The sequence below is a fragment of the Mirounga leonina genome, unplaced genomic scaffold, assembly GCF_011800145.1.
Source record: "Mirounga leonina isolate KUSES-001 unplaced genomic scaffold, KU_Mleo_1.0 Mir_101664, whole genome shotgun sequence".
NCBI lineage: Eukaryota > Metazoa > Chordata > Mammalia > Carnivora > Phocidae > Mirounga > Mirounga leonina.
Window position 1 is genome coordinate 9,333,632 of NW_023270175.1, and position 22,636 is coordinate 9,356,267.

Consider the following 22,636-nt stretch of genomic DNA (forward strand, 5'->3'; position numbering starts at 1 on the left):
GAGTCCAATGACTTTTTTGGTCTCCCTGTGCATATAAACATTGTATCTCCACTATACGGTAAGCTATTGAGTGTGCAATAGCATCAGGTCTAAACGAATGATGTACATACCTTAATTTAAAAATACTTTATCACTAAAAATGGGAACCACCATCTTAACTTTCAGGGAGGCCTCATCTTTTTGCTGGATTGTGGAGGGTCTTGCCAAGATATGGATGGCCGCTGACGGATCAGGATGGTGGCTGGGGAAGGTTTGGGTGCCCACGGCAATTTCTTAAAACCACAACAAAATTTGCTGCATTGATCATTCTTTCCTTCAGGAAGGATTTCTCTGTATCAAGCGAGGCTATTTTACCTACGATAGAACTTCTTTCAGAATTGGAGCCGATCCTCCTTTTTTTTTTTTTTTAAGATTTTATTTATTCATTTGACAGAGAGAGAGAGCACAAGCAGGGGGAGGGGGAGAGGGAGAAGCAGGCTCCCCGCTGAGCCGCTGAGCAGGGAGCCCTGTGTGGGACTCGATCCCAGGACCCTGGGATCATGACCTGAGCCAAAGGCAGACACTCAACCGACTGAGCCACCCAGGTACCCCAGAGGTGATCCTCTTAAACCCTGCTGCTGCATTAGCAATCGAGTTTATGTAATGTTCTAAACCTTTGGTTCTCCTTTCAACAATCTTCACAGCATCTTCACCAGGAGTAGATTCCATCTCAAGAAGCCACTTTCCTGGGGAGCCTGGGTGGCTCAGTCAGTTAGGCGTCTGCCTTCGGCTCAGATCATGATCCTGGAGTCCCAGGATTGAGTCCTGTGTCTGGCACCCTGCTCAGTAGGGAGTCTGCTTCTCCCTCACCCTCTGCCCCTCCCCCTGCTCCTTCTCTCTCTGTCTCTTGCTCACTCTCTCAAATAAATAAATTAAAAATTTTTTAAAAAGCCACTTTCCTTGCTCATCCAGAAGGAGCAGCAACTCCTCATTCCTTAAAGCTTTATCATGAAATTGCAGCAATTCAAATATAATAACGAAAACATTTAAAATATTGCAAGAATTAACAAAATAGGACAGATAGAACGTGGGCAAATGCTATCGAAAAACTAGTACTGACAGACTTGCTTGATGCAGAGTTGCCACAAACTTTCAATTTATGAAAAACACAGTATCTGTGAAGCTCAATTAAAGAAGGTGCAACAGAAGGAGGTATGCCCGTAGAGTGCTCCTCCCTGTTACCCCCCATGTAAATCCTATCTGCTTCACCTCAGTTTCTTCTGTGAAGCCCTCCCCACCGAATCCTGCCAATGATTTTCTCTCCTCCAACTACCTACTCAATTTATCATCTACCAATGATTTTGTTGTTTAATTTATCTACACCTGAGTATCTTTCCATTGTTCTCTATTGGTTCCATGCAGAGGGCACAGAATACTAGCATCTGATCAAATCACATCTTTCATCCTAAAAATTTTTAATTCATATGGGGAAGCCAGTGAACAAAGTCCAAAATCCTTACCATAATATTCAAAGTCCTGCTTCAGCCAATCTCGCCAGATTCTGGCAAATCTCTATGTCTCTCTCTCTCTCTCTCTCTCTCTCTCTCTCTCTCTGTCACCTCAGGCTGCCATTTTACAATACCATAAAGTGGGGCACTTAAATAACAGAACTTTATTTCCTTGTAGTTCTGGAAGCTAGAAGTCCAAGATCAAGGTACCAGCATGGTCAGTTTCTGGTGAGAGCTTTCTTCCTAGTTTATAGATGGCTGCCTTCTATGGGGATGGAGGGGTATTTTTCAAGATCTCTGCTATCTCTTATTATGAGGGCCATAATCCTATCATGAGGATGCCATCCTCAGGACCTCATCTAAATCTAATTATCTCCTAAGGCCCCATGACCAAATAATAGCACATTGGGACTTGGTGCTTTGATGTATAAATTTAGAGGGAAACACAGCCAACTCCCACTAAAGCACATAAAATGACTCAACTGAAAGTGTAAATGTGTAGACTCAATTTGTAGGTTCTCGATTCCACCACTCATTAGCTATGTAGATTTAGACAAATAGCCTATTTGGGGCCTTAATTTCCATAACTATAAAATGGAGTTAATTAATTGTACTCACTTCATAGGACTACACTGAGGAATAAATAAGATAATTTCCATAAGACATACACCCAGTGTTACCTAGGGCACTAACACAAAGTTAAGTGCACAACAAATGGGCACTATGCATCGGCTACTTTTCCTAGAATATATTCTCTCCAGGTCTGCTTATCTATTGCTTATTATCAAGTCTTCAGGGCCCAACTCCAGATACTACCACCGTATCTTTCACAAGCCTCCTCAGATCCCTTGAGGCAGAATTATAGTTTCCATTTTCTTCTAAAATACTGTGTTAATATCTTTATTGCTGCATTGCTAAGTCTAAGCTGACTTAGTCTACCAGGATGAGCTATTTAAATACAACAGCATTAAACAGTACACTCAGAGCTTGGAGAAACATGCATTACCTTGTTGACAGAAGGTACTCCATGCAATGAACTTCACTGGGCTACGAGTCAGGATAGACCATGGTTATGATTCTGGTGGCACTACCTTTCTAGAGCAGTAATATTTTGAGAGAATGAATCTTAGAGCTTTTGCTTCAGTTTTCTCATCATAAAAATGAGGTGACATCCCCAGCTTACAAATATTACTTACTAATGAACTTGTTTAATATAAAAACTTCATGGAATTTGATTATGAATTCCAGCCATGCCATTTACTAGCTGCGTGACCCTAGGAAGGTCTTTTCTTTGATTCTCAGTGAGAAATTGTTTTAAGGATTAAAAAAGATGTGTGTAGGGGCACCTGGGTGGCTCAGTCAGTTAAGCGTCTGCCTTCAGCTCAGGTCATGATCCCAGGGGTCCTGGGAACCAGTGCCGTGTCTGGCTCCCTCCTCAGCGGGGAGTCTGCTTCTCCCTCTGCCCCTCCCCCACTTTCACGCACGCTCGCTCTCTCTCTCAAATAAATAAAATCATTAAAAAAAAAGTGTGTATAAAATGTCCAAGGCATACCAGTACTCAGCTGGAACTCAATAAAGAATAACTCCTCCCCTTATTCCCCCCCTACCATCCTGGGTAAGGATGTACTTTCTTACCTATGCTTTATGTCTGCCTATGTTGACCTTGGGAACTCATGCTTCTCTAAAGTAACTGGTCACTTCCTTGCCTCTCTTTTCTTTTCAGCCCTTTCTTGCTTTCCTGCGGAATTGCTTACCTCCATCTCCCTTCCTGGTATATTCGCTCCCCACTTCCATGTAGCACTCGTAATAACCTGGAGCTGAGAAAATAATTGAGCCCACTGGTTTACCATCTAGAGGGATGGCAAAGCAAGGGTTTTTTCACACACTATTGAAGCTTCAGTGGGAAAGACTGTGTTGCTGGGACCCATGGTTGAAACATGGAATGGATTTTCCCACAGAAGCACAGCGTTGCATGGTCATTAGCATGTATGGTATTATTAATATAGTGTGATCCTTCAGATTATGCATTACATAGGCTTTTACGGGCTGTCCTGGGTACCTAATTACCATGGATACCATTGTTTTCTGTGGGAAAAATGTATTCCACATTCCAAGGAGCTGACTCACAAACGTAATACAGGAACACAAGCCACACACAAGTCCCAAACTTTCTGTACATCTTCTCCAAACTACCCAAGGTCAAGCTTAGAGTTAGGTATTCCAAACTGCTGACTACTTACAAAAATTGAATAATTACAAAAATCATTTACAGATATCTGTCTCAGATACTCATCTCTGTCCCTAGAGGGCTGACATGCATACCACTCCCAGAACACTTCTAACAATGCATTACCACTACCTACTTACCTATTTGCTTATTTTTCTCTTCCACTTAAGGAAGGGAACTTTTATTTTTGTGTCTCTAACAGGTAGGATAGTATTGGATCCTCAGTAGTCAAAGAGAATTTAATAAATGACTAAAAAAAGAGCCAAGAGCTACCGACTTCCAAGGAAGATGGCACAGTAGGAGGACCCTAAACTCACACAGTCCCAGGAATACAACTAGATAACATTCATATCGATGCAAATAAACCAGAAAATTACATGAAGACTAGCAAAACAAAAGAGGCCACATTGAAGAGGGTAGGAAGGACAGAGATGTGGTAGGGAGCTAAACTCCATAAGTCTGGCTACGAGAGAGAAGGAGCCACGAGTGCACAGAGGGATGAGAAACAGACTATCATACCAGGGAAGACAAAACCCTACAGTATTTGGCTTTGAAAATCAGAGGGACCGAATATCCTGAATTCTTACAACCAGTGGGACTTAAAGCCTGGAACTTTAAAAATCACTGGCTGGGATCTGGGAGAGGCCAGAGGGCCATAGGAAGCTGAGTTCATACCCTTATAAGAGACAGCACCACAAACAGTCCACTGAGACACATCTTAGAAGCAGCATTTTGTAAAATGACTCAGGCGTATGGGAGGGAGAGTTAGTTACTAATCTCAGAGTTCCCTAAGGGACTTCTCTAGGAACAAAGGAGCAAGCAGGCACCATTTCCCTCTCAAGCTACCCAGCATAAAAAAATGTAGGAACAAGTTAGGTGCCTGTAATTCAACCTAACTTGCTTACACTGTGCCGCACCCATCCAATCAGGCCTGCCTCAGTCTTGGCCCTGTAATGAGAATACACTTAGGGACCTCAGTGAGTCCATCAAATGTAATCATGCTCACATAATATGGAATCCAGAAGAAAAGAGAGAAACGGTGGCAGAAAATTTATACCAAGAAATAATACCTGAAAACCTCCCAAATTTGGGGAAGGAAACATCCAGATCAAGGAGGCACAGAGATCCCTGAACGAATTCAACCTAAGGTGGTCCACAACAAGACATATAGTAATTAAAATGGTGAGAAGTAGTGAGAAAGATTTAAAAGCAGAAAAAGACAGGGACGCACCTGGCTGGCTCAGCTGGTGGAGCATGTGACTCTTGATCTCAAGGTCAAGAGTTCAAGTCCCATGAAAGGAAGGAAGGAAGGAAGGAAGGGAAGAAGAAAGAAAGGGAGGAAGGGAGGAAAACAAAAGACAAGTTACATACAAGGGAAACCCCGTAAGGTTATCATTGGATCTTTCAGCAGAAACTTTGCAAGCCACAAGGGAGCAGCACAATATATTCAAAGTGCTGAGTGGGAAAAATTGGCAGCCAAGAATATTCTATTCAGCAAGGCTATCATTCAGAATAGAAGGAGGATAGAGTTTTTCAGACAAACAAAAAGACTTCATGACCACTAAACCACCTCTACAAGAAGTATTAAAGGGGACACCCTGGGGCACCTGGGTGGCTCAGTTGTTAAGCATCTGCCTTTGGCTCAGGTCATGATCCCAGGGTCCTGGGATCGAGCCCCGCATTGGGCTCCCTGCTCAGCGGGAAGCCTGCTTCTCCCTCTCCCACTCCCTATGCTTGTGTTCCCTCTCTCATTGTCTTTCTCTCAGTCAAATAAATAAATAAAATCTTTAAAAATAAATAAATAAAAAATAAAGGGGACACCTTGAGTGGAAAGAAAAGACCATAAGTGAGTATATAAAAAGTAGAAAACACAAAAACAGTAAAAATAACTATATCTAAAAATCAGTCAAGGGATCCACAAAATAAAAGGAAGTTAAAATATGACATAATATTCCTAAAACATGGGGCGGGGGAGAGTAAAGAATGGATTCAAAATAAGTAAGCATCAACTTAATACAGATTGCTATATGCAGATGTTATATACAAACCTAATGGTAACCACAAATCAAAAGCCAGTAATAGATATGCCAAAAAATAGAGAAAGGAATCCGAGTATATCACTAAAGAAAGCCAGCAAATCATGAAAGAAAGCAAGAGAGTGACAGAAGAAAGGATCAAAGGCAAAAAACACATAACAAATTGGTAATAAAAACATATTTATCAAAAAGTACTTTGAATAAAAAGGGACTAAATGCTCCAATCAAAAGACATAGGGTGACAAGGTGGATAAAAGGACAAGACTCATCTATATGTTCTCTAAGAAAGACTCATTTAAAAGGTGACCTACAGTCACCTCCAGATTGAAACTGAGTGGGTAGAGAAGTACTTATTGTGCAAATGGATGTCAAAAGAAAGCCAGGGTACCAATGCTTATATCAGACAAAAGAGACTTTGAAACAAAGACTGTAACAAGAGACAAAGGACCCTATATAATAATAAAAGGGGCAATCCAACAAGAATATAACAATTGTAAGTATTTCTGCACCCAAAATGGGAGCACTTGAACACATAAAAGATAAAGGAGATAATTGATAGTAATACGATACTAATAGGGGACATTAACAGCCTACATACATAAATGGACAAATCACCCAAACAGAAAATCAAAAGACACGATGGACCAGATGGGCCCAACAGATATATTCCAAACATCCCATCTTAAAACAGCAGAATACACAGTTTTCAAGCGCACATGGAACATTCTCCAGACTAGATCATGTTAGGCCACGAAACAAGTGTCAACAAATTGAAAAAATCAAAGTCACACCACACATCTTTTCTGACCACAACATTTTGAAACTAGAAATCGACCACAAGTAAAAATCTGGAAAGAGCGCATATACATGGAGGCTAAATAACATGCTACTAAACAATGAATCAGTGAACCAAGAAATCAAAGAAGAAATAAAAAATTACATGGAAACAAAGGAAAATGATAACACAGTGGTCAAAAACCTTTGGGATGCAGCGGTAAGTTTATAGCAATACAGGCCTACCTCAAGAAACAAGAAAAATCTCAAATAAGCAACCTAACATTACACCTAAAGGAACTAGAAAAAGAACAAAGAAAATCCAAAACAAGCAGAAGAGAGGACATAATAAAGATTCGAGCAGAAATAAATTATATAGAAATTTTTAAAAACAATAGAACCAGATCAATGAATCCAGGAGCTGATCCTTTGAAAAGATCGAAATTGACAAACCTCTAGCCAGACTAATTTAAAAAATAAATAAATAGAAAACTCAAACAAAATCACAAATGGAAGAGGAGAAATAAAAACCAACACCACAGGAATACAAACAATTGTAACAGAATATTACGAAAAATTAGACGTCAACAAACTGGACAACCTAGAAGAAATAGATAAATTACTAGAAACATATAACCTTCTAAAGTTGAAGCAGGAGGAAATAGAAAATGTGAGCACACTGATGACCAGCAATGAAATTTAATCAGTAATCAAACAACGCTCAACAAACAAAATTCCAGGACCAGATGGCTTCACAGGTAAATTCTAACAAACGTTTAAGGAAGAGGAAATACCTATTCTTCTCAAACTATTCCAGAAAGATAGAAGAGGAAAGAAACCTTCCAAATTCATTCTATCAGGTCAGCATTACCCTGATGCCAGGATCAGATAAAGACACTACAACAAAAGACAATGACAAAGGAGGACTGGTTGGCTGTCAGGAGAGCATGAGACTCTTGATCTTGATAAAAACCCTCAACAAAGTATGTTTAGAGGGAACATACCTCAACATAATAAAGGCCTTATATGAAAAACTCACAGTGAACATAATACTCAATGGGGAAAAATTGAGAGCTTTCCCCTGAGGTCAAGAACAAGACAGGGACATCCACTCTCTCTACTTTTTTTCAACATGGTACTGGAAGTCCTAGCCACAGCAAACAGACAACAAAAAGAAATAAAAGGCATCCAAATCAGTAAGAAAGAAGTCAAACTTTCACTATCTGCAGATGACATACTATATCTAGAAAACCCAAAAGATTCCACCAAAAAAAAAAAAAAAATACTAGAACTGATACACAAATTCAGTAAAGTTGCAGGATACAAAATCAATGTATAGAAATAGGAATGTGTTACATTTCTGTACATGAATAATGAAGCAGCAGAAAGACAAATAAGAAAACAGTCCCATTTGTAAGTGCACCAAAAACAATAACTAAGAATAAACTTAATCCAAGAATTGAAAGACCTGTACTCTAAAAACTATAAAACACTGATGAAATTCTAAAGAAATGGAAAGACAATCCATGCTCGTGGATTGGAAGAACAGAATTTTTAAAGTTCCATACTACCCAAAGCAATCTACAGATTTAATTCAATCCCTATCAAAATACCAACCGCAGTTGTCACAAAGCTAGAACAAACAACCCTAAAATTTGTATGGAACCACAAAAGAGCCTGAATAGCCAAAGCAATCTTGAGAAAGAACAAAACTGGAGATATCACAATTCCAGACCAAGTTATATGTCAAAGCTGTAGTAAACAAAACAGCATGGTACTGGTGCTAAAATATACACATAGATCAATGGAACCAGAATAGATTGCCCACAAATAAACCCACGATGATATGGCCAATTAAGCTTCAAAAAGAGAGGCAAGAATATATAATGGAAAAAAGTCTCTTCAACAAATGGTGATGGGAAAACTGGATAGCTCCAGGCAAAGAAATGAAACTGGACCACATTGTTACACCATATACAAAAACTCAATATGGATTAAAGACCTAAATGTGAGACTGAAACCATAAAAATCCTGGAAGAGAGCATAGGCAGTGATGTCTCTGACATCAGCGGTAACAACATTTTTTGAGAAATGTTTCCTGAGATAAGGGAAAGAACAAAAATAAACTATCAGGACTACATCAAAATAAAAAGCTTCTGCACAACGAAAGAAACAACCAAGAAAACTTAAAGGCAAACTGCTGTATGGGAGAAGATATTTGCAAATGACATACCTGAAAATGGGTTAATATCCAAAATATATAGAAAAAAACTTATACAACTCAACACCAAAAAAACCCAAATAATCCAGTTAAAAAATCACTGACCATCAGGGAAATGCAAATAAAACTACAAATAAGATATGACCTCACACCTGTCAAAATGGCTAAAATCAAAAACACAAGAAACAACAAGTGTTGGCGATGATGTGGAGAAAAAGGAACCCTCCTGCAGTGTTGGTGGGAATGCAAACTGGTGCAGCCACTGTGGAAAACAGTATGGAGGTTCCTCAAAAAGTTAAAAATAGAACTACCTTATGATCTAGTAATTGCACTACTAGGTAGTATTTAAAAAAACCCACAAAAAACACTAATTCAGAGGTATACATGCTCCTCTATATTTATTGCAGCATTATTTACAATAGACAAATTATGGAAGCAGCCCAAGTGTCCATCAATTGATGAATGGATAAAGAAGATGTGATATGTGTGTGTGTGTGTGTGTGTGTGTGTGTATATATATATATATATATATATATATATATATATATATATAAAATATTATTCAGCCACGAAAAGAATGATGTCTTGATATTTGCAACAAAATGGATGGAGCTGGAGAGGACAATCCAAGGGAAATAAGTCAGAGAAAGACAAGTACCATATGATTTCACTCATGTGGAATTAGAGCGGGGGGAAACAAGCAAAGGAAAGAGAGAAAAAGAAAGCAAGAGAGAGAGAAACCAAGAAACAGACCCTTAACTATAAAGAACAAACTCATGGTTACCAGAGGGGAGGTTTGGTGCGGGGATGGGTAAAATAGGTGATGGGGATTAAAGAGTCCACTAATCAGATAAGCACTGAGTTGTGTATAGAATTGTTGAATCACTATGTTGTATACCTGAAACTAATAGAAACACTGTGTGTTAACTATACTGGAATTAAAATTTAAAACTTAATTGAAAAAAGGCAAGAGCTATGGATGCAATGGAATACACACAGGTAGTTATTTTCATGGACCAGAGTGGTAGGTCTGGGAGAAGGGTACAGGTCTAGGCTGAAAAGAAAGAGCTAGAAACCCTAGCCTAGGTAGCATACAGTGTACCACGGCTTAGATGCTAGATCTTTCACAGATCCTGAATGATCAAGCACTCAATATTAACAGAAAAATTAAAGAATCAAATAATTATATGATGTCAGAACTGCTAGGGACCTAGGAGATAATTTTATCCTTCTCATTTTCCAGAGATGGACGTTGAGACCCAAACAGGAGCTAGGACTTGCCATTCACCCAAACCAAACATCCAAGAGCCAGCTCTCCATCACCTGACAGTTCCCATTTTGGATGAATAGTCAGCCAGGAAAGATAACCACTGCACTCAAAGGGAAATCCAAACTGCTCCTGAGAATCTTCTACCTATCTTCTTGAGTCAGCCCTACCTAGTTATCAAGGCCAGCTCAAGTTATAAAACCTAAACAAGAATAAAATATCTCTGATATAGTAAGAGCCCTGGAAATGCATACAGCTCATACTGTTCTCATACAGCAATAAAAATACTCCCAACAAGTGCCAACCATCTCCACACAAACAAATGTATTCATGCTATATTACACTGCCCAGGATTTCTGGCAGAAGTATACTATATTCATAATATTCAATAAATATTCTATGTTTATGTACATGATATTTAACATTCAATTTTTAAATTTTATTTTATTATGTTATGTTAATCACCATACATTACATCACTAGTTTTTGATGTAGTGCTCCATGATTCTTTGTTTGCGTATAACACCCAGTGCTCCATTCAATTAACATTCAATTTTTAAAAGCATGAGTGTGTTTTCAAGTAAATGGCACCAAAATAGGCTGTTTGAATAAGAAAAAAGGGTCAGAAAATACATCAATGTACAGGGGCACTAGTGGAAATTTCCAACAGCAAAAATGATCCCTGCCATCGCTCATTTTTTTGTCCATCAAAAGAGTGTTTGAAGATTTCAATGGGGATTTTCTAGTCAGAATTGTCAAAGAGTACGTTGCAGAGATCATTCAATGCAGAAACCAGTTTGCTTCTCCATACTTATCTTTGTACATATTTTATGAGTACTAAGTGGTAGAGTAAAAATAGCACTGAACTAGGAATCAGGAGAATCAGCTTCTAGTCCTCAATCTGCCTCCAACAAGCTGAGCTGCCTGGGAAAATCTCTCACCCTCTGTGAGCATCAGTTTCCCCATCTAAAATGAGAAGATAAAAATAGATTGGAGTTCCCTCAGAGACCTGCTTTAATATTTGTGTGTGTGTTTTGGACACAATTTCATTTGTCAAAATGAATGCCAGTGCCGTAAGATGACTATTCACAAATTATTGAAGTGAAACTTTCATGATTTTGTTCTTGATTGATCATGTATAACTTAATTGGCTAATTGGGCAGAAGGATCTAAGGATGCAACAGGTTCAAAATGGGGACTAGTCTCAATAATTGTCAAGCAAGAAACTGTTACTTTCTGAAAGTTAAAGAAAGTAATGGGTAAAGCAGGTGACCTAGAGAAATTCTTCCCATCCTAAGAAACAGTTTGCAAATATGCTGCTGATGAATGTTCAATGTCAACTCAGTCTCCATGCAGACCAAACTAGGATTAACGTAAACTAGGCTGTGACAAACCCTGTCATAAAAGTGGGGATGGGATGGCGTTTGCATGGATTCTAGGGAGAGCCATAGTGTGAGAATATGTCAGTATGCTCTGCCCAGGAGAATCAGTGCTCTGATTCTAAAAACAAGTACCAATTCTCTGGAGATTATTATTTCAGGAGTGGAGAAGGACAATCTGTCACACCACCCTAGCGTGATGGAAATGTCCACGGAGAACATCACATTCCCTTTGTTCTAACTCTGTATTCTCAAAGTAATATTCTGACATACCATCTGACCTCCAGAGTAAACTTTCCAAACAGGTATACAGCCGGATACAGTCTTTATCATAAATCAAGAAAATGTATGTTTGGAATATCTGATCTGTGGGACTTTGATTAGCATGGGTAAACTGATCTAACGAGATTTTGTTCTGAAAAACTAAAAAACAAAACCAGGATCGTGAGTCAACTCACCAAGAAGGGCATTCACCCATACCTCCTAGGCTGAAATGTATCAGTACCTCGATACTAACCCTTAACAGAAACTTCAGTATGGCAGACCATTTCTTGGGGTCTCAAACTAAGGACACAAAGAATATTTTCCTATCTAGACTCATTAATCCCATTACCTGAGCTCTTTCAGGGCTATTCTTTCAGTCCACTAGCCTGACAGTAGGTTCAAAGTCAATAAAGCTAATAAGCACTATATAAAAGGCAGCAACTATAGGGAAGCTAGATGAAAAGCGGGGTATATACACCGCTGAAAACCTACAAAGACTTACTGCTGGAAATAAAATAGATGTGTGACTTTATTTTAAACTCCCCAAACCAGCACGTGACATGCTAATTCCTGTCTATATCTTTGACCTCATTTCCCGAGACCCTCTTTCAACACCCCCTACCCTCCAGTCATATACTATATTAACAGTTCCCTATATATGTCCATGCTTTGACATATGTAATTTCTTCTACCTGGACAATCCTTTTCACTCTGAATTTCCTGATTCAGCTTGAAGGGGAGCAGAATATACTACCCCAATCTTTGACATAAGAATTATTTTGAGCCACTTGGTTTGTTTGGTTTTTTTTCTTGTAAGAAATAGCTTTACATACTTGTTTACTCATGCTGTTGTGATCTATTGTTGATTCTACAACCCATTTCTCTTCACTAGCTTTTGGGAAGACCGAGAATTTTTTTCCTCCTTTTTGAAGTATACTTGACATACATTATTATCTTAGTTTCAAATATACAACATCGTGAGCTGACAACTATATACATTATGAAATGCTCATCATGATAAATGTAGTACCACGTGCCACCATACAGTTATAACAATATTATTGACTATATTCCCTATAATTTTTATCCATGGGACTTTATTTATTCATCAATTTCTAAATGGAAGTTTGTACCTCTTAATCCTCTTAACCTAGTTTGCTCATCTCTCATTCTGGAAACCACCAGTTTGTCTTCTAGATTTGTGAATCTATTCCTCTTTTGTTCTTTGTTTAGTTTCTTAGATTATATATATAAGTGAAATCATATGGTATTTATATTTCTCTGTCTCTGTGTTTTGGACACAATTTCACTTGTCAAAACAAATGCCAGTGCCATAAGATGACTATTCACAAATTATTGAAGTGGAACTTTCATGATTTTGCTCTTGACTGTTTATGTATAACTCTTAATTAGCTAATTGGGCGGAAGGATCTAAGGATGCAACAGGTTCAAAATGGGGACTAGTCTCAATATTTGCCAAACGAGAAATTGTTACTTTCTGAAAGTAAAAGAAAGTAATGGATAAAGCAGGAGACCAAGAGAAATTCTTCCCATCCTAAGAAACAGTTTGCTAAACTGTCTAACTTATTTCACTTAGTGTAATAACCTCTAGATTCATCCACGCTTTCACAGATGGCAAGATCTCATTCTTTTTAATGGCTGATATACACCGCCCCCCCCCCCCGCCACACACACAATGGAATATATACACACACACCACCATTTCTTTATCCGTTCATCTTTTGATGGACACTTAGGTTGCTTCCTTATCTTTGCTGTAAATAATGCTGCAATAAACATAGGGGTGCATATATCTTTCTAAATTTGTGTTTTCATTTCCTTTGGATAAATACCCAGAAATGGAATTACTGGATCGTACAGTATTCCTATTTTCAATTTTTTGAGGAACCACCATATTGTTTTCCACAGTGGCTGTACCAATTTACATTCCAAACAACAGTGCACGAGGGTTCCCTTTTCTCCTCATCCTCCCCAGTACTTGTGATTTCTTGTCTTTTTGATACTAGCCATTCTCACTGGTGCAAGGTGATATCTCATCGTAAAAAGTACAGTTTGCATTTCCTTCAGCTGGTTATTCTTAGGAAACAGCAGACACAGGAAAAGCACCGAAAACCTAGTAGATATAAGGAAAACCTCCATCTGTAAGGATGTATTCCTCTCTGTACTAGGAGAAGGAGAAGGAGTAAATCTCTAGAAACTCTTATCAGTAGAAAAGGCAGGGACTTAAATCTGCATAACAACTTAACCCTTGTTTAGGGGTCTTTGCCTGAAAACCTCCCATAACTGGCCCCCCAACCCCAACATCTTATTTTCTTTACTGATGGCAATACTATTTAAGGTGATGTCTTGGGCCATTTTGGGGAGTTAAATCAGCTTTTCTGGTATCTCCCTTGTACACAGGAGGTATACATGTTATTCAACTTCTGTTTGTTCTTTTCCTATTAATCTGGCTTTTATTACAGGGGGATATCAGCCAAGAGCCTAGAAGGGTAAAAGGCAAATTATTTTTCCTACCCTACAAACTCAAGCTTTATCTTCTTTCATAAAGCCTCCGGTGACAATTTAAGTGTCTTCCTATGTGTCTTCATAGAATCCTGTCTCTCTGTATATGCCTATCAAAGCTCTTATGCTTATGAATTATAATTGCCGGTTTTTTGCTCTATATTCCCTCTGATGCCATCAGCTCCGTAAGAGAGGATGTAACACCTTATTCATTTGTGTATTTCCAGTTCCCTAATAAAAGGTGAGCCCTTGTTAATATAGGTTTGTTGAATAAATGATCAAATGCTTGTACAGGAAAGTATACAGCACAGTGGGGAAGATCCAACCACTGGGAGCCATGGACATGAATTACAAAAACATTTGCTTCACATAGTCCCACATTAAACTTTCCAATGTGGTTTCTCCATGTCTCAAGCTTCCTTTCCAGCAGCTCCAATATACAAAAGTCATCCAACATTGAAGATTTTGTTTTTAATTGTCAGTCACTTTCTTAATGAAACTCAAAATAAACCATGCTACTGGGTGCAGAATGAGCTCAATAACCAGAGGCTAAGTTAAAAGAAAGAAGACAAAACCAAGGCCAGAATGGTCTAGAAGGGGGTCAAAATGCCTTTCCATTCCTCTGAGAACTCTGAATTAGATCCCACATTCATCTTTCCTTCGGGGTATTTCAAATAATGTCAGACTAAGTAATAAACGTCAGATGAGCTGAAAAATACCTAGTTAAGAGGACGTTTCTTACACAGCCAAAAAAGGCTATTCAAAACTTCCCACATAAATGTGGCTTCCAAACATTTATAGACTTGAGGCAATGTTGCATGATCTTGGAAGGATAGAGAACATTTCTTTCCTTGTTCCTCCTGCAAATTTTCAACAAATACCTACTCCTCCTCTCGGTGATGTTGCACTTCAGCTTATCCTTCACAAAACAGATGGCAGGAATGAAAGAAGAAAAAAAAATCTATCAAGAGTAGCCACAAAGTTCTTGCTTCAAATGGTTGTTTTTGACGTACCTTCTCTCAAGTAGCCCATGACAAAGTTGAAAGTGAGATCTGCTTTTGTGAGCATGATTCCTCTTCCCTCCAACTTACTAACCTCTCTGTTATCTCTCCTTCCCTCCCTCCACTCCTCTCCCTCATAGTTACTTCTAGAGTTATTATTTTCCCATGTCCTGACATATTCTGTAGATTGGCTGCATTTGGAATTATTGAATGGACTTTTGTTGCCATTGTTAAATTTTACCATGTATTGATTTCAGTTTGGGGTCCTTAATTCCATGAAATAATAGGTAAATTCTTGTTTTTACACTTCAAAGTCAAAGATAGATGTTTTGGCTATGGTGGACATTATCATTATTTACTTGATATTTCGTTTTTCTTACCTTAAAGCACAACGTTGAGAGGAAATTAAAAGAACTGATGGATGAATACCCTGGGTCCACTCATAGCCCTAGTGGGAATTTTCTATACAAAGCAATAAGAGTGAGTAATGTTTGAAAGTCTTTCTGAATTATAGAGCAATGCAGTGTACATTCTTGAATTGGGTACCAGAGAGAAATCGGGAGGCTGCGAATCAGGTAAAGTCATTTAACACAATTCAAAGTCAGATCAAGCCTCCTTCAGATACCTGGCTGGGTTTGTGAGCCAGGCACAACTTTGTAAGAAGAGCATTTGGTTCACTTGGTTAGCACAGATTTGACTTCGTTCTTAAGTGGAGTTTTTTTGGTTTGTTTTTGGGGAGGTTTTTTGTTTGTGTTTTAGTAATCTCTACACATAATGGGGGGCTCGAACTCACGACCCCGGTATCAAGAGTTGTGTGCTTTGACCATGCCAGCTGGATGCCTCCACAGATTTGTCTTCTTAATGACAACAACTCACTTTACCTTCTCATTCATCTAATTGTGCTCCAATTGTGATTTTCCAAATAAGAGATGAAACAAGTATTCCAACCCTTTTGACCGAAATATTTATCATTGTCCATTAATAAGTTGAGTTTTCAACATTTCTCTGGGCCTTGCTGGTAGAAATTTTATTTCCCAGAGTTATATCAACCGGGGATGAACACTGCTAAAGTTAGCCCATGGAACTAAGACCAGACAGAAACAGGAACACCTAAGTCTTCAATCAATATCACAATTATTTATGGTCTACTGTATAGGTTCCTAAACATAGGATTCCATATAGTTCGTAATCTGGATTCTACTCTTCTGGCTTTAATTTCTGGACCTTCTTTCTGTTCTACTGCATTTCAGCTACTCTAATTTCTGTGCACTTGCTCTTACCCCAAATCCATTCCACCCTCCATGCCCATTGTGCCTAGGGACTCCAAGGCCCGATGTAAATACCAACTATTCCATAAAAGCTTATCCTAATGCCTTAAGCAGAACTGTTAGTTTCTTGAAGTGGTCTTGTTAGTTGATTTGTATCTCTAACACAAGATACAGTAAATTATACTATTTATGTGTCTATCTTCCTTCCTTGTTTGTGAATGCCTTGAAGGCAAAGGACCATGACTTCAATCTTGATTCCCAACCACTGGAGTTAATCACATCCTCCTTTGAATGACCATGGCCCTCGATTTTCACACATAGTGTATGAGATCAACATCACTTCTTTACAAGGCTGTCTCTTCGACAATGAGCTCATTTAGATCAAGGACTATATTGTACCCATCTCCAGCAATGAGCACATGAACAGAAATATAGCAAGCGGTCAATAAATATTTGGAAAAATGAAGCAGAACACAAACCTTACAGTCATGTGCACCATTTTCTTTCTTTTTTTTTTTTTAAAGATTTTATTTATTTATTCATGAGAGACAGAGAGAGAGAGAGAGAGAGAGAGAAGAGGAGGGAGAAGCAGGCTCCCAAGGAGCAGGGAGTCCGATGTGGGACTCGATCCCAGGACCCTGGGATCATGACCTGAGCCGAAGGCAGATGCTTAACGATCTGAGCCACCCAGGCGCCCCATGTGCACCATTTTCTAACCACTGAGTTACCATCAAATGGGACAGATTAAGTATTCAGAATTTAAAAGTGATTACAGCGTGAACCTTCTGGTAAAACTTTAAAAGGATGGTCCAATCAAAAACATAAATATAGGTCTACTATTATCCATACAAGGAAAATATCATGGAAAATCAACATAATTCAACAGGTATTTACTGAGCACCTACTATGAGCCAGGATCTTTTAAGGGCGGCTGATACAATAGAGGACAAGACAAATTCCTTTTATTCACATAGTTTACATGTTAGAGGGAAGAAAAAGACAACAACAAATACAAATTTTTTTGAATATAGACTCTGCCAAGAGGTAGTTAAGTACCATGAAAAATAATAAAGCAGGATATATAATTCTGATCATTTCAATAATTCAAGGAGAAAATACATTTGTTTCGATTACGTGACAGGACCCTGAGTGTTTCTTTAGGTCTACTTTATAAGTTTTGCATTCTGCAGGTCATTTGGCACCTAAGGAAATACAAACTGATTCCCTTAGCATTCATCAGTGGGGGATGTAATCCACACAACCACTGATGCTCACGTCAGTATAATAAACCGCTGCAGGGGACGGGTGGAGAAAGAACAATGAGAAGGAAAAAGATGGAAGGAAGCAAATCGATAAAAGGAAATTCGCTGCTCTGAATCTGCATTTATTCAAATGTGAATTTGCCCTTGAAATCACCATAACAGGGCTACTACATAGGCAACTCACCTTTGTTATAAAATCCCCTGGACACACTAGTACCTAAATCCAGATGGACCTATCTTATACTGGCTTCTACAGAACAGAGAAATATTAGAGCAAGATGCCAGGTGCAGCATTCTTCTCGACAGACACTTCTCAACGCTGCAGGTGTCTCCCAGTCCCTCCCTTATCACAAACCCTCTCCCCTCTGGCAGTGGAAATTATGTTTCTTTGAAATTCTCACTTCCTAAGAAGTGATGCAGATCTGCTTTAAAGCAGATGCCAAAGTGCTCAACATTGTTTTTCCGTGGAATTTCTGGGAAACAAAACAGTGAAGCTTTATCTTTGAATAAAGAAAGTTGGCACTGTTATTATAGGATCACCCATAGTCTTCAAATCTTTAAAAAGACATCAGTAGACTAAATCATTCAGCAAAGAATGTGTATATGTGTTTTGAGCAGGCCATACTCAAATTATCATGCTGGTTCTTTCTGCATATTCTGTCTGATATTAAAACCAGACTTTCATATCTTAAGAAAAAAAGATTGACATTCAAAGCGGAAAAGTGTAAGACAATCTGGTTACCTAAAGATATTTTTCTTTGAAAATCACTGGGTATTTCCAAATAACAGGGTAATAAAAATTCTTTTAATTGCTTAAAAATATGTTTAATAACATTTTTGCCACATATTTAGTCATTTTCTTGCCAAATATTCTTTACCCAAAATGCAAAACAGTGTCCTCTTTCCGTGTCAGTTCTCTTTAAAATGGAAAACCAGGATGACCTCTATTACCCTTTTTAAAATTCATATTCTCATTTGCACTTCACTGACTTGGGGCTAAGCCATCAGGAATGGAATCAGCATGAAACTGTTAATAAGTATTTTGTAATTATTCATTTGTTCAATCATTTCCCCTACCTTCCTTGTATTCAGTTAGAAACAAATTTAAGGCAAGTGCTAAACATTCACTTCAGTAAAGAGGACACTAATCAGCAGAGTAAAAGAAAATTTAAAACATATATAATTAAGCCACTCCAAAATAAACATTATTAACATTTTGGCATATGGCTATTCAGTCCTTACGTATAGATAAGTATAGATATATAGAAAAAGAGATGTGTATTAAAAATGGAAGCATGCAGGCGCCTGGGTGGCTCAGTCGTTAAGGGTCTGCCTTCGGCTCAGGTCATGATCCCAGGGTCCTGGGATGGAGCCCCACATCGGGCTCCCTGCTCTGCAGGAAGCCTGCTTCTCCCTCTCCCACTCCCCCTCTTCGTGTTCCCTTTCTTGCTCTGTCTCTCTCTGTCAAATAAATAAATAAAATCTTTTAAAAAAAATGGAAGTGAAAACTGTTCTCCCCAACTCAAGTCTACAGGGAACATTCTTTCAGTCTTAATAAAGGTGTTTCTTAATAAAGAAACATTGTTTCTTAGTAGTTGCAAATGTATGCATATTACACAGGTCTATTTAACTGCTTTCCTATTATTAGATATTGAGGTTGTTTACTTTTCCTATTATATTCAAGCCTGCTATGATGATTCTTATAGCTAAATTACAGCAACCATTTGTTTTCCAAAGAAAGAAATTCTAGAAGTGAAGGGTCAAAAGGCATGAAAATATTTAAGACTTTAAAACACATTGTCCAAATGCATTCCATGAACATTGCCTGATTTATACTCAACTGCCATTAAAAATAATTTAAGGACAGTGTAAATACTAATACAGCTACCTAGTTCCTCTGCCGTCTCCCCGGTACTTGGAATTATCATTCTTCTTGATGTCTGCTCATTTGACAGGCAAAAAAACATATCATCTACCTCTTAAAGAGGAGAGTCTTTGTAAATTACTGAATCAACAAACATTTGTTCTATCTGTTTTGTGTCAGGTATTGAGTTCAACTTTAAAGGTCACACAACTAAGACACCAATGTGGCCTCCAAAGAACTTACAATCCAGCGGAGGATTCGGACAGGTACACGAATGGTAGACCAGAAACATGCTAGTCTAAGATCTGTAACAGAAGTAGAAATGGAGTATATGGCAGAGCTGCACCAAATAACTCGTTTTCCTGAGTCTATTTCAGCAAACAAAGGCGTTTCCACTTTTCATAACCTGATGGATCCCATATACATAGCCAGGTATTTAAATAAGAGAGAGCTGAAAAGTACACAGACCTGAAAAGAAAGCAAATGAACTCTATTTAAAGTTAGATATGGGTAAAGGATTACCAGGGCTGGATAGAGTAAGAAATGGATCTGGGCTCCTTACAAAGAAAACTCATCAACTTCAAGCTGCAGGCTCTACACTTACCCTACAGAGAAGAGGGTACGTGACAGAGTTTCTAGGAGGCTTCATGGTGGGTCAACTCTGATCTATACCTAATCACCATTGACCATTTCAGCACCCAGAGAATTGAAAGTATTCAGCGCCAACCATAACAGTGTTCGTAAACCTTACCATATTCTTTCTTCCACCCTACCTTAGTGATGAGTAAGAGCAGTACTGATAAAGGAAATGGTTGGGGTTTGGAGCCGATGTCCAAGAAAGAATTTTTGGAATGTCATCAGTGCAAAAAGGTGGTTTTATTAAAGCACTGGGGACAGGACCCGTGGGCAGAAGGAGCTGCACCGGGGTCGTGAGGAGTGATCCAATATATACTTGCAAGTTGGGAGGGTGTTAGGGAGAGCATAAGTCTCTAAGGAATTTTGGAAATAAGGTTTCCAGGACCTTGAAGGGGCTAGCTACTGTTAGGAAAATGTCATTTATTACTGTCTAATAAAACCCTAGTCATGAGACCCTTCAGATGTATATCGGTGAGTCATATGCTTGAAGGATGATTGCCAACATACATCTTGGGGGTTAGAGATAAGGGAAGATTCCAAAGGAATTTTTATGTTAAGGTAGACTTACAGGATCCTGGGGGGTCGGGATAATGTTAAGCTAAGATTGCCTTTTGCCCTTAGCAAAGTATTAACATCGAGGCAGCTGAGTTGCTAGGGGAAGGTCACTCTGCCTGTTTCAAGGACTTGTCAACGGACTGTAAGTAGTAAGGAAATTTATTTTTTCTTTTGCCTTTATCTCCAAACATTTTCCCCACATACAAAGATTGAGAATATTAAATTCAGAGAGGTTAAGACATCTTGTTGCATCAGCTAAAACTACAAGGTTTCTCCACTTACTAGGGACAGAAACCATCTGAGGTCCATTTTTACTATATCTATGGAACAATTTCTAGTTTCATAAAGCAGCCTAGAGAAAGCTGAGATCTTATAATTGCCTTAATTATTTGTCATAAATAAAATAAGCACATTATATATATATTTTTTAAGATTTTTTTATTTATTTGATAGAGAGAGACACAGCGAGAGAGGGAACACAAGCAGGGGGAGTGGGAGAGGGAGAAGCAGGCTTCCTGCAGAGCAGGGAGCCCGATGTGGGGCTCGATCCCAGGACCCTGGGATCATGACCTGAGCCGAAGGCAGACACTTAATGACTGAGCCACCCAGGCGCCCCAGCACATTATATTTTTATTTTTCCTGTGGAGATGAAATTCTTGGTAACACTTTAATGCAAATCAGGTAACATTTTAATGTGAAATATAGAAATGTTTATTCTCCTCTCTCCTCCAGCAACCCAAGATGCCGAAAGGGAAGAAGGCGAAGGGGAAGAAGGTGGCCCCGGTGCCTGCTGTTGTGAAGAAGCGGAAGACCAAGAAGGCGGTCAATCCCCTGTCCGAGAAGAGGCCCAAGAATTTTGGCATCGGACAGGACATCCAGCCCAAAGGGGACCTCACTCGCTTTGTCAAATGGCCCCACTATGTCCAGCTGCAACGGCAAAGGGCTATTCTCTATAAATGTCTAAAAGTGCCTCCCGCAATTAACCAGTTCACCCAGGCCTTGGACCGCCAGACAGCTGCTCAACTGCTTAAGCTGGCCCACAAGAACAGACTAGAGACAAAGCAGGAGAAGCAGCAGAGATTGTTGGCCCGGGCCAAGGAGAAAGCTGCAGGCAAAGGGGATGTTCCCACTAAGAGGCCACCTGTCCTTCGAGCTGGGGTTAACACTGTCATCACCTTGGTGGAAAACAAGGAGGCTCAGCTGGTAGTGATTGCACATGATGTGGATCCCATTGAGCTGGTGGTTTTCCTGCCTGCCCTGTGTCGTAAGATGGGGGTTCCCTACTGCATTTTCAAGGGGAAGGCCAGGCCGGGGCGTCTGGTCCACAGGAAGACCTGCACCACTGTCGCCTTCACACAGGTCAACTTGGAAGACAAACGAGCTCTGGCAAAGCTGGTGGAAGCCATCAGGACCAATTACAATGACAGATATGATGAGATCCAATGCCACTGGGGAGGCAATGTCCTGGATCGGAAGTCTGTGGCTGCATCGCCAAGCTGGAAAAGGCAAAGGCTAAAGAACTGGCCACCAAACTGGGCTAAGTGGACGCTGTTGAGTCTTCTGTACGTAAAAGTAATAAAACGTTGTCTTTCCAAAAAAAAAAGAAATGTTTATTCTCAGTCCACTAAGAATTCCAATGAAGCATTTTGGATGGCTGTCTTATGCTGCCTACCAACATGCATGGTTAAATGGAGAACAGAAGCCATTATTAATAATACTCTAATCAAAACCTTTTTTTGCCTTAATTTTTGTAGAGTTCATATAAACTGCTTTAGGGCCTGAATAACCCAGACATTTTCTCAATTTTTGAACTTCAGGGAGATACAGATAATGATAGATCATTAATTACACACCTAGAAACCCACCAGGTTA

At 39.1% G+C, this 22,636-nt stretch overlaps 1 pseudogene; it reads left to right on the forward strand.

Annotated features, from left to right (window-relative positions):
- Positions 1–21,499: 21,499 nt before the first annotated feature.
- LOC118011425 lies at positions 21,500–22,305 on the forward strand (annotated as a pseudogene).
- The last annotated feature ends 331 nt before the right edge of the window (positions 22,306–22,636 follow it).